The 26,298-nt window shown below is 49.5% G+C and overlaps 1 protein-coding gene across 2 annotated transcripts in view; it reads right to left on the bottom strand.

Annotated features, from left to right (window-relative positions):
• The window catches only part of LOC115131451 (CTP synthase 1), a 70,689-nt gene that overhangs the window by 18,917 nt on the left and 25,474 nt on the right, over positions 1-26,298 (bottom strand). The window contains exon 1 of one of the 2 annotated variants that reach the window (XM_029663194.2): positions 7,126-7,408. The exons of the other annotated variant lie outside the window; for it this stretch is intronic. The gene's annotated coding sequence lies outside the window, so the exon portion shown is untranslated. Of the gene's footprint in view, positions 1-7,125; positions 7,409-26,298 lie in introns of those variants that run through there. 2 annotated transcript variants of the gene reach the window in all.

The following is a 26,298-nucleotide window of genomic DNA, read 5'->3' as shown; positions in this document are numbered from 1 at the left end:
GATTGCCCAATTTGGTCACCCCCCAAAAAAGGGAAAAGAGGAATGGGAACATCTTAAATTCCACCACCATCGAACCCTGTACCTAACACTATCCCCCAAACCCACCACCCCTACCCCACTACTTTGGCCCTAAATAATCCTAAACCAAGCTGTCGGTTCTGGGAGGAATGGAACCCCTTCTCTCAAAACTTTCTGTAGATCTTCTGCAGTAAAATCTCCCACAACCAAATATTTCTCTGCTGCTGCAACTACCACATCTATCTAATGTGATTTCTGCTCCATCAATGCAGTGCAGTTGATCACCATGGCTATAAATGGAAGAAATCCAACCTTACTAAAATTCATCCTCTCTGGCTTTCTCTCTTCAGGCCTAGTCAATGGGAGCCTCCCAGTCGACTTACCCTTGAGCTATCCTCTACTCTCTTCACTGCCTCAGCATAGGAAACTGTCCCACAAACACTTCCCTTTTTTCTTCCATGTGGACTTCAGGAAACAGCAGAGGGAACACCCCCCTATCCACATCGATGGAACAGTAGTGGAGAGGGTAGCAAGTTTTAAGTTCCTCGGCATACACATCACAGACAAACTGAATTGGTCCACTCACACAGACAGTATCGTGAAGAAGGCGCAGCAGCGCTTCTTCAACCTCAGGAGGCTGAAGAAATTCGGCTTGTCACCAAAAGCACTCACAAACTTCTACAGATGCACAATCGAGAGCATCCTGGCGGCCTGGTACGGCAACTGCTCCGCCCTCAACCGTAAGGCTCTCCAGAGGGTAGTGAGGTCTGCACAACGCATCACCGGGGGCAAACTACCTGCCCTCCGAGACACCTACACCACCCGATGTTACAGGAAGGCCATAAAGATCATCAAGGACATCAACCACCCGAGCCACTGCCTGTTCACCCCGCTATCATCCAGAAGGCGAGGTCAGTACAGGTGCATCAAAGCTGGGACCGAGAGACTGAAAAACAGCTTCTATCTCAAGGCCATCAGACTGTTAAACAGCCACCACTAACATTGAGTGGCTGCTGCCAACACACTGACACTGACACTGACTCAACTCCAGCCACTTTAATAATGGGAATTGATGGGAAATGATGTAAATATATCACTAGCCACTTTAAACAATGCTGCCTTATATAATGTTACTTACCCTACATTAGTCATCTCATATGCATACGTATATACTGTACTCTATATCATCGACTGCATCCTTATGTAATACATGTATCACTAGCCACTTTAACTATGCCACTTTGTTTACATACTCATCTCATATGTATATACTGTACTCGATACCATCTACTGTATCTTGCCTATGCTGCTCTGTACCATCACTCATTCATATATCCTTATGTACATATTCTTTATCCCCTTACACTGTGTATAAGACAGTAGTTTTGGAATTGTTAGTTAGATTACTTGTTGGTTATTACTGCATTGTCGGAACTAGAAGCACAAGCATTTCGCTACACTCGCATTAACATCTGCTAACCATGTGTATGTGACAAATAAAATTTGATTTGATTTGGCTCAACCGATCTCTCTCACAGGGCACTTTGGATCTCGAGATGCATGGGCCCCTCACAGTTGGCACACAGTGCTTTCTCTATACCAGCTGCACACTCCCCCTGACTATGCCCTCCTGGACACACTCACATTGTGGGATTTCCCTTATCCACACTGCTGTGTCTGAATCCTTGGCACCTAAAACACCGAACTGGGTTCGGAACCTAGACAGTCACAGAATAGTAGCAAATATAACCTAACCTGACCTTATCAGGAAGAAACTCTGTGTCAAAGATCAACAAGACAGACAGGGTATTCTCAGTCTTGCCATTGCCACCGGTTCTACGTCTCAGCAAACAGCGGGCGTCACAAACACTAGGAATATTCCTTTTCATTTGATACAAGTCTACACTCAATGCTAACCCACTGATCACCCCTTTTACCAGCACCCTGCTCAGGAGAGCAAAGCACACCACAGATTGAGCCCCAAGCCACGTGACTTGGAGAGCCAGCTTCCTCTGGGAGGCGGAAACACAAAATGTCCTTTACCGATCCCGACACAAAGTATGGGTAGGCCAAAAATCTGTAATCCGCTATTTCCAAAAAATCTCACTCCTACCGTTCCTAAATCATCTCTGGCAGGATTCTCAGGGCACATGTTGGATGTCTCCACTACACCTGTCACTACAGGTAGGCCCACTTCATCCTGGACTGGCTCAACCTCAGAGCGCCCACCACTGCCGTCTGACTCTATTTCTCAAGAGAGCATGAAGACCTATGAGTCATATTAGTTGGTTTGTAGTCAGGAGATGTAGGTACGTACACCTTGAACAAAGGTGTGTACTCAGGATATAAATCTCTGATCTTACGCGTCATCGCACTTCCTCCACCGACACTTCCCTCCACTCCCGTCATCGGTGGACAATGTAAATATTGTATCCATTTGTCTTTTTCAGAGTGAAAGCTCTATCAATATGTCAATTGCTATTGCCATTTTTTTGTTATGTCTATAATTTCTAAAATAATTGCGTGATAGTTAGTGAAATAGACAAATGATTTCCAAGACAAACCAGCGTATGCCGACCAGTCCACATAATGGTTGTCTTCAGCTGATGATGAATGGGGCAACTGGTAGGTGGCAGTATTGCTCCATCTAAAATCCTTGCTAGCTGCTTTGACAGGCTGTACATGTCAGCAAAAGGCAATAAATAAATTAGGAAACAATACACTTTGTATTTAATCCATACACATATTTGGAAAAGCATATTATATATTTTGCAGTGGAGGATGTACAATAGCGGTTCAATGCCTCTTCACTTTTCCCCTGGCATCTAGGCCTTTTCCCCTAGCATCTAGGCCTTTTTCCCCTGGCATCTAGGCCTTTTTCCCTGGCATCTAGGCCTTTTCCCCTAGCATCTAGGCCTTTTTCCCCTGGCATCTAGGCCTTTTTCCCTGGCACCTAGGCCTTTCCCCCTGGCATCTATGCCCTTTCCCCTGGCATCTAGGCCTTACCCCTGGCATCTAGGTCTTTTTTCCCTGGCATCTAGGCCTTTACCCCTGGCACCTAGGCCTTTTTTGCCTGGCACCTAGGCCTTTTCCCCTGGCATCTAGGCCTTTTTCCCTGGCATCTAGGCCTTTTCCCCTGGCATCTAGGCCTTTCCCCCTGGCACCTAGGCCTTTCCCCCTGGCATCTAGGCCTTTTCCCCTGGCATCTAGGCCTTTTCCCCTGGCATCTAGGCTTTTTTCCCTGGCACCTAGGCCTTTCCCCCTGGCATCTATGCCCTTTCCCCTGGCATCTAGGCCTTTTCCCCTGGCATCTAGGCCTTTTCCCCTGGCATCTAGGCCTTTTTCCCTGGCACCTAGGCCTTTTCCCCTGGCACCTAGGCCTTTTCCCCTGGCATCTAGGCCTTTTCCCCTGGCATCTAGGCCTTTTTCCCTGGCACCTAGGCCTTTCCCCCTGGCATCTAGGCCTTTTCCCATGGCACCTAGGCCTTTTCCCCTGGAACCTAGGCCTTTCCCCCTGGCATCTAGGCCTTTTCCCCTGGCACCTAGGCCTTTTCCCCTGGCACCTAGGCCTTAATAATTCTGTTTACATAAAAACACAATATCACATCCACCTTCAAACTCATCTGTTCTATCTGGGGGGGGTATGTTAGCTGTCATGTTGATGTTGACATGTGCCCTGTGCTTCCAAGCATGCAGGCAGTTTATCAGGGTACAGCACAAGCAGTACAGTAACACTTACTTCCTTGTTCACGAGTCGGCTAGTATCATTGACATGTGCAGTAAACACTGTGTGTGTGTTTGTTGTTAGAAAAAGTTAAAGGGAGGTCAGATGTAGAAACCAGTTTTCCTCTGTGGGGCTGACACACCCGCTTACGTAAACACACACACACACACACACACACACACACACACACACACACACACACACACACACATACAAAAAGCACATGTTTTAGGGTGAGTTTCAGTTCAGTTCAGTGAGTAAGGCCACCCTCTTATGTAGGCAGGACAGAGGAGTGTGTGTGTGTGTGAATGTTAGTGTGCTGGACAGAAGGGTGTGTGTGTGTGCGAAGGTTAGTGTGCAGGACAGAGGGTGTGTGTGTGTGTGTGTGTGTGTGTGTGTGTGTGAATGTTAGTGTGAATGTTAGTGTGCAGGACAGAGGGGTGTGTGTTTGTGAATGTTAGTGTGCAGGACAGAGGGGTGTGTGTGTGTTTCATGAGCTCCTTCTGACGTATGGTAATTCATAGTAGCACAACACTCACATGATGTTCTCCACTCCAACACACTGGCCCCGTGTGTGCGTGTATGTGCGCATGTGTGTCAGACAATGTTTTTGTTCTGTATCCAGTTTTGTGTGATGTGACAACGGCAGTAGGCTGTTATACAGTTGAGCAGGGTTATGTTCAATGTTCCATAAGGCACACAGTAGGAAAAAATGTAGCAACAGACAATGAAAAGATGTGTTCGGGTAATACCTTCCCGTTTCAGAACGTTTTTGTGGAATAAACAAGACCCTGGTAATTGAGTATTGGAGATTGGAGTCACTGACTGACAGCTGGACCAGAGGGGATGACAACCACAGCACTTCCTAGGGCTAACTGATTGCTTTAGTCCGGAAACAGTCATACACGCTAGTGAATATTATCATCAGGCCTCTGTCTCAGGGACGGAACGCTTAATGAGTCCATTTTAATTCATATCTGACCATGGCGATGATCTCATTAAACTCCCACAGTAGGACTGCCTGATTGGCTGCCTGCCTTCTCCACAAGCTATTTCCTCTGGTTAGAAATGGAAAGGTATCAGAGCGGCTGATGAAGCACATGGTGCGCTAGGCCTTGTGTGATTAAAGAAAAGAACAGGGTTTCAGCCCTTTCTCAATCTTTTAGATGAAAACCTCCCTTCCTGGTCTGTGAGACTGGAGGCTGGGAGGTGGAGGTAATAACATAGGGGATGTGAACAGAGAGTAATAACTTTGGGTCAGGCTGGGTTGTAATAAAGGTAGGAGTCAGACCTAACGGAGGTCCTTTAATGGTGGTATGGATTACCTTGACATGCTATTCTCTGAGCCTATCACTGACCAGGCTGATGGGATGAGTATGTACAGTATGTGATGCTGGATGGGTAGTGAGGACTGGGTGCTCTCTCTCTTTCCGTCTCTCTTTCACTTTCTCATCCAAAGCTATCTCCCTAGGGTCCCAAGTCAGAGGACGGCCACATGTATCCACACACACATGTATCACACACATGTGTGTGTGTGTGTGTGTGTGTGTGACGTGCGTGCGTGTGTGGGGCTGTCCTCCACCCACTTTAATTGCATTATTCTGAGAGGATGACATTCGACCAGGGGGTTTGTACATGGTGAGATATCACACTGCCATATTGGAGCATCACACACACAAACACAAAAAACAAACACACAGCCAAACCCCCTTTTCCCACTCTCCCATCCATCGGCTAATTACATTTAGCCCCCTGCTCCACAGTGACTGTTGGAACAGCTGGGCTTGGTTGTTCCTGGAGAACAGATATTACGAACCATGAATCAAACTACTGCTGCTGCCATGGATAGGGAGGGGGCGACAAGGACACAGTGATAGCATATAAAGCCTCACCCCCCACAGATTTCATTCATATCTATATCACAGGCTGAAGAGAGAAAGGCCAGCCAACAGAACAACATGATGCAGCTGGTTGGGTGTCTTCCTGGCCCAACAGAACAGCATGATGCAGCTGGTTGGGTGTCTTCCTGGCCCAACAGAACAGCATGATGCAGCTGGTTGGGTGTCTTCCTGGCCCAACAGAACAACATGATGCAGCTGGTTGGGTGTCTTCCTGGCCCAATGGAACAACATGATGCAGCTGGTTGGGTGTCTTCCTGGCCCAACTGAACAACATGATGCAGCTGGTTGGGTGTCTTCCTGGCCCAACAGAACAGCATGATGCAGCTGGTTGGGTGTCTTCCTGGCCCAAAGGAACAACATGATGCAGCTGGTTGGGTGTCTTCCTGGCCCAACTGAACAACATGATGCAGCTGGTTGGGTGTCTTCCTGGCCCAACAGAACAGCATGATGCAGCTGGTTGGGTGTCTTCCTGGCCCAACTGAACAACATGATGCAGCTGGTTGGGTGTCTTCCTGGCCCAACAGAACAGCATGATGCAGCTGGTTGGGTGTCTTCCTGGCCCAACAGAACAGCATGATGCAGCTGGTTGGGTGTCTTCCTGGCCCAACAGAACAACATGATGCAGCTGGTTGGGTGTCTTCCTGGCCCAACAGAACAACATGATGCAGCTGGTTGGGTGTCTTCCTGGCCCAACAGAACAACATGATGCAGCTGGTTGGGTGTCTTCCTGGCCCAACAGAACAACATGATGCAGCTGGTTGGGTGTCTTCCTGGCCCAACAGAACAGCATGATGCAGCTGGTTGGGTGTCTTCCTGGCCCAACAGAACAGCATGATGCAGCTGGTTGGGTGTCTTCCTGGCCCAACAGAACAACATGATGCAGCTGGTTGGGTGTCTTTCTGGCCCAACAGAACAACATGATGCAGCTGGTTGGGTGTCTTCCTGGCCCAACAGAACAACATGATGCAGCTGGTTGGGTGTCTTCCTGGCCCAACGGAACAGGGACAAAATATATTTATGCTGATAAACAAATCCCATGAAATCTTCTAGGACATTACATTGTGTGGGGTCTTCCTAACCTATGTATGCATCTACGACCTTGTACAGCATAATGGTTCATTCACAAGCTGCAGGTTTCACGTATTGTATTATCCCAAGGTGTCCTTTACATCATTCACTCTTGGACATACTGGCTCATAATAAGGGCTGGAATGGAATCACGCTTTTAATAATTGACCCACACAGGACTATTATTTCTATGTGAGAGGCAGATGTGTGTGTGGGTAAATTCCAACAGCTGGCTGTATTAGTGACCTTTCTCGACATGATGGCCAGGCCAGATGAATGGAAATCACTGCAGTCTTCAACAGGTGTTTGATTCGCTGTCTTTAGTGGTAGAGAGATGCAAATCAATATGTCTGTCCCACCTGTGGGATGGTGTGTGTGTGGGGGGGGGGTGATAGTGATGATTCATTATAATACCTTTGGCACTGGCCCAACTTGCTTACATCCAATTCCTTATCAACTTTGTCGATGGCTAGTTGAGGCTTGAAGTCACGTGGTCTGGTGTAAGAGGGTTCTATGGAGAGGAGGATCAGTCACATGTTTACTGGAATGTTAGGCTGCTGTGAAAAGGCCGGACACACAGTCATCAGTGTACAGAATTGCAAAGAGGAAGCAAATGGCTTTTAGGCACAGCATCGCTGCCCATGTTTTAACACACTATGTCCACACTATTATCTGGAGGGGCAGGAGAGGAATGGAACAGTGAGATAAATAGAGAAGGTCTTCCGCAGACTGTAACGGTTAATGGTGATCTCTCCTTCTTATCCCCACTTCTCTCTGTCCTCCCTCATTCCCATTTCTCTGTGAGGGAAAGGCTCTATTCGTCTTCTTTACTGGATTTATTCACCACCTTTCCCCCTCCATTTTTTTCTCAATGTAGCTTTACCCCACACTCCCTCTCTCTTGCTCTCTCGCTCTCTTGCTCTCTCTCTCTCTCTCTCTCTCTCTCTCTCTCTCTCTCTCTCTCTCTCTTGCTCTCGCTCTCTCTCCTGCCCTCCCTGTCTCTCTCTCTCTTCCTCCTCCTCTCACTCTCTCACTGCTGCCCTCCCTGTCTCTCTCTCTCTTCCTCCTCCTCTCACTCTCTCACCCCTGCCCCCTTCCTTTCCCGTCTCTCTGTTTGAAGTGCCCTTGTGACGCCAGGCAGGCGCAGTCTCTGAGAAGCCCAGTGAATTTGTTGTATAATTGTCTCTTATGTAACAGTGAATTAAGCAGGAAATATTTTTAATGCGATGGCAGCAGTGGGGATTGGTGGCACACGGAGGTGGGAGTGTTCTAGGGCAGCAGTGGGGATTGGTGGCACACAGAGTTGGGAGTGTTCTAGGGCAGCAGTGGGGATTGGTGGCACACGGAGGTGGAAGTGTTCTAGGGCAGCAGTGGGGATTGGTGGCACACGGAGGTGGGAGTGTTCTAGGGCAGCAGTGGGGATTGGTGGCACACGGAGGTGGGAGTGTTCTAGGGCAGCAGTGGGGATTGGTGGCACACGGAGGTGGGAGTGTTCTAGGGCAGCAGTGGGGATTGGTGGCACACGGAGCTGGGAGTGTTCTAGGGCAGCAGTGGGGATTGGTGGCGCACGGCGGTGGGAGTGTTCTAGGGCAGCAGTGGGGATTGGTGGCACACGGAGGTGGGAGTGTTCTAGGGCAGCAGTGGGGATTGGTGGCCCACGGAGGTGGGAGTGTTCTAGGGCAGCAGTGGGGATTGGTGGCGCACGGCGGTGGGAGTGTTCTAGGGCAGCAGTGGGGATTGGTGGCGCACGGAGGTGGGAGTGTTCTAGGGCAGCAGTGGGGATTGGTGGCGCACGGAGGTGGGAGTGTTCTAGGGCAGCAGTGGGGATTGGTGGCTCACGGAGGTGGGAGTGTTCTAGGGCAGCAGTGGGGATTGGTGGCACACGGAGGTGGGAGTGTTCTAGGGCAGCAGTGGGGATTGGTGGCGCACGGAGGTGGGAGTGTTCTAGGGCAGCAGTGGGGATTGGTGGCTCACGGAGGTGGGAGTGTTCTAGGGCAGCAGTGGGGATTGGTGGCGCACGGCGGTGGGAGTGTTCTAGGTCAGCAGTGGGGATTGGTGGCACACGGAGGTGGGAGTGTTCTAGGGCAGCAGTGGGGATTGGTGGCGCACGGAGGTGGGAGTGTTCTAGGGCAGCAGTGGGGATTGGTGGCGCACGGAGGTGGGAGTATTCTAGGGCAGCAGTGGGGATTGGTGGCGCACGGAGGTGGGAGTGTTCTAGGGCAGCAGTGGGGATTGGTGGCACACGGAGGTGGGAGTGTTCTAGGGCAGCAGTGGGGATTGGTGGCCCACGGAGGTGGGAGTGTTCTAGGGCAGCAGTGGGGATTGGTGGCGCACGGTTCTAGGGCAGCAGTGGGGTGTGGGATTGTTCTAGGGCAGCAGTGGGGTTTGGTGGCGCACGGAGGTGGGAGTGTTCTAGGGCAGCAGTGGGGATTGGTGGCGCACGGAGGTGGGAGTGTTCTAGGGCAGCAGTGGGGATTGGTGGCGCACGGCGGTGGGAGTGTTCTAGGTCAGCAGTGGGGATTGGTGGCGCACGGAGGTGGGAGTGTTCTAGGGCAGCAGTGGGGATTGGTGGCGCACGGAGGTGGGAGTGTTCTAGGGCAGCAGTGGGGATTGGTGGCGCACGGAGGTGGGAGTGTTCTAGGGCAGCAGTGGGGATTGGTGGCGCACGGAGGTGGGAGTGTTCTAGGGCAGCAGTGGGGATTGGTGGCTCACGGAGGTGGGAGTGTTCTAGGGCAGCAGTGGGGATTGGTGGCGCACGGCGGTGGGAGTGTTCTAGGTCAGCAGTGGGGATTGGTGGCACACGGAGGTGGGAGTGTTCTAGGGCAGCAGTGGGGATTGGTGGCGCACAGGAGGTGGGAGTGTTCTAGGGCAGCAGTGGGGATTGGTGGCGCACGGAGGTGGGAGTATTCTAGGGCAGCAGTGGGGATTGGTGGCGCACGGAGGTGGGAGTGTTCTAGGGCAGCAGTGGGGATTGGTGGCGCACGGAGGTGGGAGTGTTCTAGGGCAGCAGTGGGGATTGGTGGCCCACGGAGGTGGGAGTGTTCTAGGGCAGCAGTGGGGATTGGTGGCGCACGGCGGTGGGATTGTTCTAGGGCAGCAGTGGGGTTTGGTGGCGCACGGAGGTGGGAGTGTTCTAGGGCAGCAGTGGGGATTGGTGGCACACGGAGGTGGGAGTGTTCTAGGGCAGCAGTGGGGATTGGTGGCGCACGGCGGTGGGAGTGTTCTAGGTCAGCAGTGGGGATTGGTGGCGCACGGAGGTGGGAGTGTTCTAGGGCAGCAGTGGGGATTGGTGGCGCACGGAGGTGGGAGTGTTCTAGGGCAGCAGTGGGGATTGGTGGCGCACGGAGGTGGGAGTGTTCTAGGGCAGCAGTGGGGATTGGTGGCGCACGGAGGTGGGAGTGTTCTAGGGCAGCAGTGGGGATTGGTGGCACACGGAGGTGGGAGTGTTCTAGGGCAGCAGTGGGGATTGGTGGCGCACGGCGGTGGGAGTGTTCTAGGGCAGCAGTGGGGATTGGTGGCGCACGGAGGTGGGAGTGTTCTAGGGCAGCAGTGGGGATTGGTGGCGCACGGCGGTGGGAGTGTTCTAGGGCAGCAGTGGGGATTGGTGGCACACGGCGGTGGGAGTGTTCTAGGGCAGCAGTGGGGATTGGTGGCGCAAGGCGGTGTGAGTGTTCTAGCTTCACTGTGTGTGTGTGTGTGTGTGTGTGTGTGTGTGTGTGTGTGTGTGTGTGTGTGTGTGTGTGTGTTAGGGAGAGTGGGCAGGAGAGACAGGGAGAGATGTTTGCGTAGGCACAATGGTAACAATATGAGTCACGACTGTACTGAAGGACAAGTGACATGAATCCTTAGAAGCCCCATGAAACATGAGCTATCTGACAGATTCTTTAACACTTTACGCCTTAGTACATGTGTAACAACACAAAACATTTAATTGAATGCTTTGTACTTGCATACGGTTTAAGCTAGTTGCAGTTCACAACCCACATGCCTTTCTACAGTAATGGGTTGCCGGTATGGGACAGGGGTGTAGTACCTAGTAGGTATGTAGGCTATGCACTTCACGGGTATGCCATGTTGCCTAACTTGTATCTCGTTTGTGACAACAAAAAAGAGTCAACCTTCCGTAGACCTTTGTGTACATGGAATAAAGATTCAGTGACTCACTTTCTTTGTCATCTAGTAGTCTCTTTTCCCCATTATTATAATGTCATATTCCAAATCAAAGAACTGGTCAGTGAAGGTTATTGAGGACATTGAGACAACAACCTGTTATTGTTTATAGTTCCAGACCCATTACGGTTAGTAGGATGTGTTCAGTTGAGTCATGTGTTTATAGTTCAGGGTGTCCTGTCCAGGAAATGATAATGATACTTGTGATGAAGATGAAGGTGGTGATAGTTGTGAATGAGTCCCAGGGTCACGGCAGTGACCTCAACTCAAGGGCGGCCAGCTACATCCACACTGTACAACGTTTGGAATGTTGAGAATGTTCTGTTTTTCTCAGAGCTCACTGCAAGAGAAAACAGAATGAGAGGAGGGGAGGAGGAGAGGAAGAAGGGAGAACAACGATATCTATGTCCTAAGTCTGTTTGTTTCCGTTCCAAGAACTAGTGAGAGTAGAGAGATAAGTGTGTGTGTGTGTATTGCGTATGGGGATGTGTGCAACTTACCCCTCAGCCTAATGTGTCCCCACTAGCGCCAGCGAGTAGCTAGCTTTCCTCATGGTGCAAATGATAAGATGGCTGTCACGTGTGCTAGCAGGGGTCCTGGGTTTGAGCCTCGGTGTGAGCTGAACCAAGAGGAAGTTGTATTTGCTAAGCAAGCAGCGAGACGTCCTGTATGTGTATGTGTGGGTGTGTGTATGTGTATGTGTGGGTGTGTGTGTGTATGTGTATGTGTGGGTGTGTGTGTATGTGTATGTGTGTATGTGTGGGTGTGTGTATGTGTGTATGTGTGGGTGTGTGTGTGTGTGTATGTGTGTATGTGTGGGTGTGTGTGTGTGTGTGTATGTGTGGGTGTGTGTGTGTGTGTATGTGTGTGTGAGAGAGACATTAGTTGCTCATGCTCCTTACTGAACTCCCCCTCACCACCATAACACAATCCTGTATCTCTTTGTTGTCAGAGCTGTTCTGAGCAGCATAGCATGCACCCAGCAGGCTGGGACTCAGCATGCAGGCCACAGGACACTGGAGAGCTCCAGAACTGGCCAGTGTGTTTGGAGAGTTGATGTGTGTCACATCAATGGAAAGTAAGGCAACGGTTCGGTCACCTCATGACCAGCAGTAGGGTCTTCCTATGATAACATGACACTTCAAAAAAAACATTAAATATTAAAAATGGATAGGCTACCCCTCTCATTGTCTTGTTTTTTAATTTCTATAATTTTCTCTCTCCCTCTAATTGTATCTTCATTGCTTAGGTGAGAATAAGACAATTGGTTTTAATCCTCAGTGACTCAATGTTGTTCAAGCCCCCTGTTTCTCTTTTCCTCTCCCCAGCCATCTCTTTCTCTCTCCCTCTTTCCCTCCCTCCTCTTACTCTCTCAAACCCCCCCCCTCACTCCTCTCTTTCCTCCTCTCTTTCCCCCTCTGTCTGTCTCTCTCTACCCCCCTTTCTCCGCCTCTCTCTCTATGGATGGGTAGTCGTGAGTGTGTTAGCTGACTGTGTGTAAGTCGTGATTAAGGCCATAGAACTGCTTAGTCGACGTGTGATGAATACTGAAAAACCAATATGCACGCTATCTTTTTTTCACTCAGGAAATGGCATCTTCCCCTGTCTGTGGAACTCACTCTTCTCCTCTTCTCATTCTCTCCCTTTCTCCTCTCTCTCTACTTCTCTCTACTCCTCTCTCTCAGAGCTGCTATACATGTCACACTGCACTGTCCCTGTGTGGTGTTGTGCCTTGTTATAAATGATCAGGTCTCCACAAGACCTTTACAGAGGCCATAAAAATATCAACCTCCCAAATGAACACATACGCATCCATATGCCAGTGTCCATACTCCTGTTTATGGTCTCTCTCTCTCTCTCTCTCTCTCTCTCTCTCTCTCTCTCTCTCTCTCTCTCTCTCTCTCTCTCTCTCTCGGGGAGAGAACACTAATCCTGGTCCCCATGGGAGCAGATGTCACAGGCACAAACAAGCGACAGATTGCCTCAGTCAGCTCCCAGCTCCCTTCCCCCAGGCTCCAGGGCCAGGCCTTGGCCAGGCTGAGGAAGGGAGGGAGGTCATTACTGATGAGCCTCAGCCCTGGGTCAGGCTGAAGGTGCTCTACCTCAGTCTTGCTACCAAATAGAGCATGGTTGTGTTCAGTAGGGCAAGCAAATATTGAAGAAGAAAAAAATTGAGCAAAACGTTTTGCTAAATCCTCTGTCTCAGCCCCAGGCTCTGTGGTATTGGGGGGAGGAAATTACTGCTAGCCTTGTTGCACAAGAGAAAGAGAGACAGGACAGGAAGAAACACATTGAACAGTACCTCACATTCACTGCTTTCTACAAGGCTATTTCCTACCAGCAGATCTCCAGCTTTAGGCTGCTCAATGGCCTCAACAGAAAAGCTGCTTGCTGTAGAAATAGAGCAGGAGTTTCACTGGTGATGGTCTGAATCCGTTGCAGTGTGAGGCTGCAGGCAGGAAGGCAGCATCAAAACACAGCCATGACCCCTTTCAAAGATCAAACCTGTCAAACAGTGAAACCCCAGCTCAGATGTAACAGAGAGAAACTGAAAGATGGAGACATGCACACAGTCTGCTTCTCATCCTGCAAGTGAAGTCATTTTCAAAGGATGTTGAAAGAGTTTTGAATCCCCAAAGGGAGAAACCCTCTAAACTACATAATTCCATAATCTTGGGTGTCAGGGAAAGGAAGACTTGAACCTGCTTGAACCTGCCCCGTGTTTGCACTTTTGGTATTATTCCATTGGCTCCTTCGGGTCAGACAAGCTCAATCAAGCACAGCGTACGTTTCTTTGAAAGATTTGTAATACTGTATTTGAATCCATGTCCGTTGTGCGGTTCTGAGGTTCCCTTCAAACAGAGAGAAGCAGACAGATAGACCGACAAACAGACCTCTCCATTCTGCATGCTTCAGTCAGAACTACAGCTTGTGTTAACCTCGATACAAGGACACACGTCAGACTGTCATCCCTCCATCAGTCAATAGTGCCCATCCCCCTCTCAACCCCTCCCCCCCTCCCCTCCCCACCCCAACCAGATGTGCTGAGGAGAATTCCTGTAGTTAGAGAGAAAGGGGGGACATTTTGTGAGATAATGTCCAACAGTTCCACCTCATCATAGCTTATAGGTGATTTGTGAGACTGAAACCCTTATGGAACTAAAGCTCTGTCTGTCTCTGGCGCTCTCTCACTCACTCTCTCGCGCTGTCCTTCACTTTATATTCTCAATCTCTATCTTTCTCTAACACACACACACATTCCAGCTAGGCTAGGCAGGATGAGAGACAGGTCTTCTGAGCTAGATTCACTTATGTAACACCTGGAAGTAGAATCATCTGGGCCTTGGGCTATTGTACTCACCGACCTCTTCTTCTGTGAATACCACAGCAATGGGGTGTGTGTTTGTGCTTTGTGTGTAAGGGTACGTGCATGCATGCATGAGTGTGTGCTGTATAAAGTGCCTGGGCCTGGAGTGAGACAGACAGACGTGCAGCTCTTTAAATAGCTCTAATCCTGTGCTACCGCCAGTCCTGCATTGCTGCTTTCATATCACAACAGTCAGGCCGCGTCTCAGACTGCACCCTGTTCTATATTACTGAAGTACTTTTGACCAGCGCCTATAGGGCAGCCTAGGTCTCTAACAGTACATGCTGAGGTATTAGCCATCCCCAATACTTTTCTGGGGGGTGTCATGTGGGTTGATATAGGTGTTGGGCAGGGGGGGGGGGTGTTATGCGTGTGTGTGTCATGCGTGTGTGTGGCTACGGAGTGCGTACAACCTTTTGTTGACCCTGAACCCAAGTCATGACTCAGGACAGGAGTATCCGTTATCAATAAGCTGCAAGTGGTCATTTCATAGACAGACAGTCAATGTATCACTATAGACATACAGTTGAAGTCGGAAGTTTACATACACCTTAGCCACATACATTTAAACTCAGTTTTTCACAATTCCTGACGTTTAATCCTAGTAAAAATTCCTTCTTAGGTCAGTTAGGATCTTAAGAATGTGAAATGTCAGAATAATAGTTGAGAGTGATTTATTTCAGCTTTTATTTATTTCATCACATTCCATCACATTCTAAATTCAGAAGTTTACATACACTCAATTAGTATTTGGTAGCATTGCCTTTAAATGGTTTAACTTGTGTCAAACGTTTCGGATAGCCTTTCACAAGCTTCCCACAATAAATTGGGTGAATTTTGGCCCATTCCTCCTGACAGAGCTGGTGTAACTGAGTCAGGTTTGTAGGCCTCCTTGCTCGCACACACTTTTTCAGTCAGGGCTTTGTGATGGCCAGGACTTTGTGATGGCCACTCCAATACCTTGACTTTGTTGTCCTTAAGCCATTTTGCCACAACTTTGGAAGTATGCTTGGAGTCATTGTCCATTTGGAAGACGCCATTTGCGACCAAGCTTTAACTTGGCTTTAACTTGGCTCAAGACTGATGTCTTGAGATGTTGCTTCAATATATCCACATCATTTTCCTTCCTCATGATGCCATCTATTTTGTGAAGTGCACCAGTCCCTCCTCCAGCAAAGCACCCCCACAACATGATGCTGCCACCCCCGTGCTTCATGGTTGGGATGGTGTTCTTTGGCTTGCAAACCTCCCCCTTTTTCCGCCAAACATAACGATGGTCATTATTGCCAAAAAGTTATATTTTTGTTTCATCAGGCCAAAGGACATTTCTCCAAAAAGTATGATCTTTGCCCCCATGTGCAGTTGCAAACCGTAGTCTGGCTTTTTTCTGACGGTTTTAGAGCAGTGGCTTCTTTCTTGCTGAGTGGCCTTTCAGGTTATGTCGATATAGGACTTGTTTTACTGTGGATATAGATACTTTTGTACCTGTTTCCTCCAACATCTTCACAAGATCCTTTGCTGTTGTTCTGGGATTGATGTGCACTTTTCGCACCAGAGTACATTCATCTCTAGGAGACAGAATGTGTCTCCTTCCTGAGCGGTATAACGGCTGCGTGGTCCCAAGGTGTTTATACTTGCGTACTATTGTTTGTACAGATGAACGTGGTACCTTCAGGCGTTTGGAAATTGCTCCTAAGGATGAATCAGACTTGTGGAGGTCTACAAAAATGTCTGAGGTCTTGGCTGATTTCTTTTGATTTTCCCATTATGTCAAGCGAAGAGGCACTGAGTTTGAAGGTAGGCCTTGACATACATCCACAGGTACACATTCAAATGACTCGAATTATGTCAATTAGCCAATCAGAAGCTTCTAAAGCCATGATATCATTTTCTGGAATTTTTCAAGCTGTATAAAGGCACAGTCAACTTAGTGTATGTAAACTTCTGACCCACTGGAATTGTGATACAGTGAATTATAAGTGAAATAATCTTTCTGTAAACAATTGTTGGAATAATTACTTGTGTCATCCACAAAGTAGATGTCCTATCCGACTTGCCAAAACTATAGTTTGTTAACAAGAAATTTGTGAAGTGGTTGAAAACGAGTTTTAATGACTCCAACCTAAGTATAAATAAACTTCCGACTTCAACTGTACATCACATTAGTAAGGATTAGTGGTTCCTTTTATAAATCCTAAATGACAACATACACTATATATACAAATGACTGTATTTGGCTATTTCAGGCACACCCATTGCTGACAAGTGTATAAATCGAGCACACAGCCATGCAATCTCCATAGACAAACACTGGCAGTAGAATGATGAGCTCAGTGACCTTCAACGTGAAACCGTCGTAGAATGCCACCTTTCTAACAAGTCAGTTTGTCAAATTTCGGCCTTCCTAGAGCTGCCCCAGTCAACTATAAGGGCTGTTATTGTGAAGTGGAAACGTCTAGGAGCAACAACGGCTCAGCCGCAAAGTGGTAGGCCACACAAGCTCACAGAATGTGACAGCCGAGTGCTGAAGCGTGTAAAAATCATCTGGCCTCGGTTGAAACACTCACTACCGAGTTCCAAACTGCCTCTGGAAGCAACATCAGCAAGAATTGTTCGCCAGGAGCTTCATGAAGTGGGTTTCCATGGCCGAGCAGCCGCACACAAGTCTAAGATCACCATGCGCAATGCCAAGTGTTGGCAGGAGTGGTGTAAAGCTCGCTGCCATTGGACTCTGGAGCAATGGAAATGCATTCTCTGGAGTAATGAATCACGCTTCGCCATCTGACAGTCCAATGGATGATTCTGGATTTGGCGGATGCCAGGAGAACGCTACCTGCCCGAATACATAGTGCCAACTGTAAAGTTTGGTGGATGAGGAATAGGTCTGGTGCTGTTTTTCATGGTTCGGGCTAGGCCCCTTAGTTCCAGTGAAGGGAAATCTTAATTCTACAGCTCACAATCTAGACAATTCTGTGCTTCCAACTTTGTGAAAACAGTTTTGGGAAGGCCCTTTCCTGTTTAAGCTAGACAATGCCCCTATGCACAAAGCAAGGTTCATACAGAAATGGTTTGTCAAGATCGGTGTGGAAGAAATGACTGGCCTGCACAGAGCCCTGACTTCGACCCCATCGAACACCTTTGGGATGAATTGGAACGCTGACGGCGAGCCAGGCCTAATCGCCCAACATCAGTGCCCGGCCTCACTAATACGTTTGTGGCTGAATGGAAGCAAGTCCCCTTAGCAATTTTCCAACATCTAGTGGAATCCATTCCCAGAAGAGTGGAGGCTGTTATAGCAGCAAAAGGGGGACGTTTGATGATCTGGTGTCCACATACATTTGGTCATGTATTTTATGAAAGCCCTCTCCACTTATAAAGCAAAGACACAGCCAGACATTCATTCTATATACCAGTACACAGACTGCTTCATCCTCTCCCTCCCCTCCTTCCACCTGTCCATCACAACACCCCCTCTGTTCTATTTCTCCTTTCTCGCTTTCTAATTCTCTCCATTCTCTTTCTCTCCTGCTTCCTCAGCGGCCCTCTGCGCTCCTCTCTTTGTCTCAGTCTTCTTTTGTTGCCTTTGTCTCTCTTCCCTTAACAATGGACTCCATTGGAGGATGTGTGTGTGTGTATGTGCTTTTCCTTCCATCCAGACTGGCTGCCTGCTGCAACAATGGGCTCCTTCAGCCGTGTGTGTGTGTGTGTGTGTGTGTGTGTGTGTGTGTGTGTGTGTGTGTGTGTGTGTGTGTGTGTGTGTGTGTGTGTGTGTGTGTGTGTGCCACTCTGTGCTGTTGGATGGAGTCAGCAGGCTGCCTCTTTAAGCCAGGAGGAGCTTGACAGCTTGCAGCTATGCACCGGCCTCTACCCCCCGCCACTAAACACACTGCCACACACTGCCTCACGCTGCCCCACACACTCAGCTCAAAGCTTTATTCGGGGGTTCACAATGACACATTGTAACACATTGCCATGAACTCGCAGTGGACTCCTCTGGAGTCTAGATAAATCCTTAGATAATATTCAAGGGTAAAATAACACCAGTACACATACAGAGAATAATTGTTTAAGGGGTAAAACCCACTTTCATTAGACTCTCAGTTTTAGCCAACCAAATTGACCAGAATACAACCTGCCTGTGAACTATGCTGGAGGTCAGTTTAGGCAGTCAGGACTCAATATGAATACCTGAGGCTGGGTTTGACCCCCAGCCAGCGTGTGTGTGTGTGTGTGTGTGTGTGTGTGTGTGTGTGTGTGTGTGTGTGTGTGTGTGTGTGTGTGTGTGTGTGTGTGTGTGTGTGTGTGTGTGTGTGTGTGCTGGTTGTGCTGACTAACCTGGTAGGTTAATTGAAACAGCGGTTTCGGAGATTGTGATAGTCAGTGGTCAGTGGCCAGGGTTAGTGCTATCCAGAATCCTTGGGACATCTCTACCCTACTCCCTAACCCTTACCTAACCCTAACCTTAACCCTTACCATAACCATTTTAAACGTCATCTCAAATGGGGTGACATCAGAGTTGGGCGTCCCAAAGATCCCAGATAGCAGGGACCGATTGGCCTGGCCAAGGAGGGCTTACTGTCGGGCTGCACTGCTAGTCGTATACACCTCCTTTTACCTTGCTGTCTCTCCCTCTCTCTGTGGTGGCTAGGTTCCTCAGTGACTGCAGGCTGTCTCTCCTCCTGTCTTCAGTGGCTGGGTTCCTCAGTGACTGCAGGCTGTCTCTCCTCCTGTCTTCAGTGGCTGGGTTCCTCAGTGACTGCAGGCTGTCTCTCCTCCTGTCTTCAGTGGCTGGGTTCCTCAGTGGCTGCAGGCTGTCTCTCCTCCTGTCTTCAGTGGCTGGGTCCCTCAGTGACTGCAGGCTGTCTCTCCCCCTCTTCAGTGGCTGGGTTCCTCAGTGACTGCAGGCTGTCTCTCCCCCTCTTCAGTGGCTGGGTTCCTCAGTGACTGCAGGCTGTCTCTCCCCCTCTTCAGTGGCTGGGTTCCTCAGTGACTGCAGGCTGTCTCTCCTCCTGTCTTCAGTTGCTGGGTTCCTCAGTGACTGCAGGCTGTCTCTCCCCCTGTCTTCAGTGGCTTGGTCCCTCAGTGACTGCAGGCTGCCTCTCCTCCTGTCTTCAGTGGCTGGGTCCCTCAGTGACTGCAGGCTGTCTCTCCTCCTGTCTTCAGTGGCTGGGTTCCTCAGTGACTGCAGGCTGTCTCTCCCCCTGTCTTCAGTGGCTGGGTCCCTCAGTGACTGCAGGCTGTCTCTCCTCCTGTCTTCAGTGGCTGGGTTCCTCAGTGACTGCAGGCTGTCTCTCCTCCTGTCTTCAGTGGCTGGGTTCCTCAGTGACTGCAGGCTGTCTCTCCTCCTGTCTTCAGTGGCTGGGTTCCTCAGTGACTGCAGGCTGTCTCGCCCCCTGTCTTCAGTGGCTGGGTTCCTCAGTGACTGCAGGCTGTCTCTCTTCCTGTCTTCAGTGGCTGGGTCCCTCAGTGACTGCAGGCTGTCTCTCCTCCTGTCTTCAGTGGCTGGGTTCCTCAGTGACTGCAGGCTGTCTCTCCCCTGTCTTCAGTGGCTGGGTTCCTCAGTGACTGCAGGCTGTCTCTCCTCCTGTCTTCAGTGGCTGGGTCCCTCAGTGACTGCAGGCTGTCTCTCCTCCTGTCTTCAGTGGCTGGGTTCCTCAGTGACTGCAGGCTGTCTCTCCCCCTGTCTTCAGTGGCTGGGTTCCTCAGTGACTGCAGGCTGTCTCTCCTCCTGTCTTCAGTGGCTGGGTTCCTCAGTGACTGCAGGCTGTCTCTCCTCCTGTCTTCAGTGGCTGGGTTCCTCAGTGACTGCAGGCTGTCTCGCCCCCTGTCTTCAGTGGCTGGGTTCCTCAGTGACTGCAGGCTGTCTCTCTTCCTGTCTTCAGTGGCTGGGTCCCTCAGTGACTGCAGGCTGTCTCTCCTCCTGTCTTCAGTGGCTGGGTTCCTCAGTGACTGCAGGCTGTCTCTCCCCCTGTCTTCAGTGGCTGGGTTCCTCAGTGACTGCAGGCTGTCTCTCCTCCTGTCTTCAGTGGCTGGGTCCCTCAGTGACTGCAGGCTGTCTCTCCTCCTGTCTTCAGTGGCTGGGTTCCTCAGTGACTGCAGGCTGTCTCTCCCCCTGTCTTCAGTGGCTGGGTTCCTCAGTGACTGCAGGCTGTCTCTCCTCCTGTCTTCAGTGGCTGGGTCCCTCAGTGACTGCAGGCTGTCTCTCCTCCTGTCTTCAGTGGCTGGGTTCCTCAGTGACTGCAGGCTGTCTCTCCCCCTGTCTTCAGTGGCTGGGTTCCTCAGTGACTGCAGGCTATCTCTCCTTCTATCTTCAGTGGCTGGGTCCCTCCCCTCCCAGCCACCCTGTGCTGTCCTCCTGCAGGCAGCTAAACATACCCTTTGTTTTGAGTCAAAGACAGGCCAAACAAAAGGAAGACTTTGTTCTCTTTACTCTCTCTCTCCTCCCCTCCCCTCCCTTGTTCCTCCTAGCAGGCAGATGGTTAATGATTCATTGAGAGTGTGCCACACGTGCTTCTGTGAGGGTTGCATTACTGTGAGGATGTGCAGGCACAGGGCGATGATCTCTGTCTGTTTGTCTGTCTGTCTCTGTGTGTGTGTGTGTGTGTGTGTGTGTGTGTGTGTGTGTGTGTGTGTGTGTGTGTGTGTGTGTGTGTGTGTGTGTGCGTGCGTGCGTGCGTGAGAGAGTGAGACAGAGGGGGAAAGACAGAGAGAGAGAGGCTGAGTGGTAGTTATTGACTGAAGACTACCCACAGAGCATTTCAACAAGCAGCTTTTTATTTGCTGCTTTTCTTTCTTCTGTCTCCTGTTGTCATTCAGATCATTTACACTCTGTCTTCCTGCTTCACTCTGTTTTCATCTCCCCCATCTCCCCCTCTTCCCTCTCCCCTTCTCTTCTCTCTCTCACCCCTCTCCCTCCTCTCCCCTCTCACCTCTCTTCCCTCTTCCCCCTCTCCCTCTCTCCCCCTCTCTTCACCCTCTCACGTCCCTTCCCCCTCACCCCTCTCTTCCCCTCTTACCTCTCTTCCCCCTCACTCCTCTCCCCCTCTCTTCCCTCCCGCACCTCTCTTCCCCTCTCACACCTCTCCCCCTCTCTTCCCTCCCTCACCTCTCTTCCCCCTCACTCCTCTCCCCCTCTCTTCCCTCCCTCACCTTCTTCCCCCTCACTCCTCTCCCCCTCTCCCTCTCTCCCCTCTCTTCACCCTTCCGTCCCTTCCCCCTCACCCCTCTCTTCCCCTCTTACCTCTCTTCCCCCCCTCCTCCCTCCCCTCTCTTCCTCCCGCACCTCTCTTCCCCCTCACACCTCTCCCCTCTCTTCCCTCCCTCACCTCTCTTCCCCCCTCTCTCCCCCTCCTTCCCTCCCTCACCTCTCTTCCCCCTCTCTCCCTCCCTCTCATTCCTCTCTCTTCCCCCTCTCACCTCACTTCCCTCTCTCACTCCTCTCCCCCTCCCTTCCCCCTATCACCTCTCTTCCCCCTCTCTTCCCTCTCTTCCCTCTCTACCCCCTCACCCCTCTCCCTCTCTCTTCCCCCTCTCACCTCTCTTCCTCCTCACCTCTTTTCCCTCTCTCCTCCTCTCCTCCTCTAACTTCTCTCCCCTCTCACCTCTCTTCCCTCTCTCGCCCCTCTCCCCCTCTCTTCCCCTCACCACTCTCACCTCTCTTCCCCTCTCACCCCTCTCCCCCTCTCTTCCCCTCTCACCTCTCTCACCCCTCTCACCTCTCTTCCCTCTCTCGCCCCTCTCCCCCTCTCTTCCCCTCACCACTCTCACCTCTCTTCCCCCTCTCACCCCTCTCACCTCTCTCACCCCCTCTCACCCCTCTCACCTCTCTTCCCCCTCTCACCTCTCTTCCCCCTCTCACCTCTCTTCCCTCTTTCACCCCTCTCTTCCTCTCTTCCCCCTCTCACCCCTCTCACCTCTCTTCCTCTCTCACCTCTCTCACCCCTCTCACCTCTCTTCCCCCTCTCACCCCTCTTTACATTCAACCTCTTAATCCTATTTGTTTCTCTCTCCATCTCGTTGTCTGTCCTCTCCCTGAACTAGACACCCTTGGGATGTTCCACTGCTCATCTCCTCCTTCTCAGGTTACTAATCCTCCCTCCCTCCCTCCCTGACCACATCCATACAGTACACAACAAACCCCCAGCAACTACCTCTGAAAAGACACTTCTAAACAGAAAGCCACCAGGAGACGGTTGTGTTGAAAGGAAATGCTATCTTTCTCCATTCCCTTCCTTCAGCAAGGACATACGATGCAGGGAAGTGATTAAAAGGGGGTCTACAGCAACGGCACACTGCTCAGGACAGCCCCATCACAACAATATGATGGATTCAAGAGAGGGGGCGGGATGCACACACACACATACGCTGGCATGCACTACAAACGCACCCACGCACATGCATGCAAGTTCACACTGGCACGCAAGTACACACAGACACAAACACAGATGCCTGCACACGCACACACACACACACACACACACACACACACACACACACACACACACACACACACACACACACACACACACACACACCCTCAGCCATTCAGTCTATTGTGTTTTCCTCTACCTCCTCTGTCTGCGCCTGTCACCTCCTTCCACCCTGATATTGTACAGACTGAGAGAATTCCATTCCTATCATTCATGTACAGTACCAGTCAAAAGTGTGGACACCTACTCATTCAAGGGTTTTTCTTTATTTGTACTATTTTCTACATTGTAGAATACTAGTGAAGACATCAAAACTATGAAATAACACATATGGAATCCTGTTGTAACCAAAAAAGTGTTAAACAAATCTTAAGTATATTTTATATTTGAGATGATTTAAACTAGCCTCCTTTTGCCTTGATGACAGCTTTGGCCACTCTTGGCATTCTCTCAACAAGCTTCACCTGGAATGCTTTTTGATTTGTTTTTGGTTGCTACATGATTCCATATGTGTTATTTCATAGTTTTGATGTCTTCACTACTATTCTACAATGTAGAAAATAGTCTAAATAAAGAAAAACACTGGAATTAGTAGGTGTGTCCAAACTTTTGACTGGTACTGTATATGGCTAGGCTACCCTGTTACACTAGGCCAGACCAGACCAGACGGACAGAGGAAATTCCTATCATTCACATACATTGCGACGCTATGACGTTTCTAGTCTATGGCATTTCCCATGGAGGCAGCTGATATTGGACACATTTGGGGAATGAGAGAAGAGGACCCCCAAGGAGAGGAGGGAGGGATTTGTACTGAAGAATGAATTCCATGAGACAACTTGAAGTTACTCACCATCTGAGGGTCAGAAATAGCACTCTACTACAGCAGATAACAGACGCATACCAAATCTGGAGAGCTCTACTGAGACACTTAGCAGCGTGCCTCCCAGATTGCCCTGGGATACATCCCAAATGGCACCCTATTCCCTATGGGCCCTGATCGAAAGTAGTGCACTCAATAGGGAATAGGGTACCATTTGGGACAGTAACCATGATCTGAGGAGCTTCGTTCGCTCTCGTAATTCTAACCTTCTGACTATACAAAATGGCAGTCATGGACAGAGAATTGTTGTTGAATAAAAACATGCAAACCCTCGGGCACTTGTGATATCAAAACTCTCCATTTGGTCTGAAAACCCAAAACCAAAACCGAATGTTTTTTCTTTCTTTGTGTCTTTCTATACATCTTTAATGCAGCTGAAAGTTCTGTGTCTGTTTCATGGTTCCTCGTTATCAGTTCAGAGGAACATAGGGGACCTTCCCACTCACAAAGGAACAGAAAAAGCAAGGGGAAAAAAAGACATCTGTTCTTGAAATAACCTCTAATGGGGTACACAGCCTTGTGACTGTCCATCCCATTACAGACATATATTTTACCTTTATTTAACTAGGCAAGTCAGTTAAGAACAAATTCTTATTTTCAATGACAGCCTAGGAACTGCCTGTTCAGGGGCAGAACAACAGATTTGTACCTTGTCAGCTCGGGGATATGAACTTGCAACCTTCCGGTTACTAGTCCAACGCTCTAACCACTAGGCTACCCTGCCGCCCCCATATATACTACCTTCTAAGTGGCATCATATTCCCTATATAGTGCACTTACTTATACCAGTGCCCATTGGGAATAGGATGCCATTTGGGACGCAGACATAGACTCTCCTCAGTCAAGTGGTCCTCTATCCTCTACCATGGAGTGTAGTATGTATAGACCACCTGCTGTGTGTCTGAGCTGACCTGTGTGCCATGACCAGACGACCGTCAAGAGGCAGAGTAGGCTATATAGCTAGAGGGCAGAAGAAGAAGTGAGAGACCATGACAGGGCTGCCATTCACTGGAGTCAGGGAGTGTGTGTGTGTGAGTGTGTGTTTGACTGTTTTTCAACAGGCTGTCAGATACATACATAGTCACACGATGGACACAAAGGTGCTACTTAGCCGCTGTCCTAAACGTTCTAATCACTTTTATAGAATTAGATTTCATGCATTTACAACTGCAATTCAGCAATGAATACAGTACATACAAAATGATTAATATGGGGTACAGATAGACAACACTCTTCACGGTCCATTTGGGATCAGCTTTATTGATTACCTGTAACGTTCTTTATACATTGATAATCTCCCTCCAGAATGTGAGATGTCGGCATGTTCAGTGATTAAACACCCTGATGAAGGTTGTTTGGCTGAAATGTTAGTAAATAAGATCCATTCAGTTGTTGGAAGCATCAAGAATACCAGTGTGAATGATTTTTTATGCCCAGCAGCGGTAGACTGGCCACAGGGCAGTTCTGGCAAATGATGTTCTAGTCCATTTTTAGCCCAGTGGGCCAGTCAAAATGTAGGGTTTCGCACAAAATATTTGGCTAATAAGGAGGGCCTTAAGACAAAAAATGGTCTGTTGTGTGTAAAATACACCGGACGATTTCTGGTACTAGTCCGTTCCTGATGCTCAGTGACAAGGGCAAAAACCCTGAACAAGAAAGTGAATGTACTAACTAGAAGGTGAGGATCTCTGATCATTGATTATTCCTCCAGAAAGGACCTTTTAACAGAATGCACAAACACGCAGCCCTAGACCTCGCATTCACCGCCAAGAGACATACACAAGGGAGAGAGAGGGAGAGAGAGAGAGAAGGAAAGAGAGAGAGAGGTATTCGGCGGGGACTAAGCCCATTGTGCTGCAAGACCATGAATGTTGTTTCAGGGTGGCAAACAGCCTCTCCTCTCCTCGCGTGCCCACATGCCTTTATTGACTAGCTTAATTAGAATATGAATAACTCATGGGTGGCTGAGCACTCTCTCTCTCTGTCTTTCTCTCTTTATTTTCTCTCTCTTTCCCTCTCTCTTTCTCTCCCTGCCTCTCTCTCCCAACCGTGTGGCGTGAGAGGGATGGGTTTGACACAATAACACCCCTCACTCCTCCTCCTCTCCCCCCTTCCTCCACATCCCTTTCTTCCTCCCTTCCCCTGGCTGTATACAGACATGTATGACCATGAGAAAGGGGACCACACCCAAGGCCCATACATGAGGTTTAGCCAAATATATGATATAGATATTATACCATATGGACCAGTAGCTACTGTCTACCATACGGATTAAATATATACTGTAGAGTAGATGTTCTATATAGTTTGAGGTTGAGGCTTCAGAGTTGCTTTGAAGGGCAGTATGTGCTTGAACATATTTAAACCCAATCATGGTCAGTGGTGGCCCTGTTTTATAGTATGCTTTTGTAGTGTGATGGACTAACATCACGTTTGTCCTTATAAATCAGATCAGAGGGAAGCATCCATTGCGGTGACCTCTAAAATCTCCTAAGTATTGACCCACACGCGTAAGGAGAGAGAGCGAGAGAGAGCGAGAGAGAGAGAGAGAGGCAGAGAGGGGAAATAAACAATCAGAAATGAACAGTAAACATAACACTCATTCTCTCTCTCTGGTTATCTTCCTGGGTGGCGGTTGGATAGGGAAGGAAGTTGGGGGTAGGGATCGAGCGGTTGGGGTGGGGCTAGAGCAGTTGGGGTGGGGCTAGAGCAGTTTGGGTGGGGCTAGAGTAACAAGT

The sequence above is a fragment of the Oncorhynchus nerka genome, linkage group LG7, assembly GCF_034236695.1.
Source record: "Oncorhynchus nerka isolate Pitt River linkage group LG7, Oner_Uvic_2.0, whole genome shotgun sequence".
Classification (NCBI taxonomy): domain Eukaryota; kingdom Metazoa; phylum Chordata; class Actinopteri; order Salmoniformes; family Salmonidae; genus Oncorhynchus; species Oncorhynchus nerka.
The sequence above is the reverse complement of the archived record's forward strand: the minus strand, read 5'-3'. Positions and strand labels throughout refer to the sequence as shown.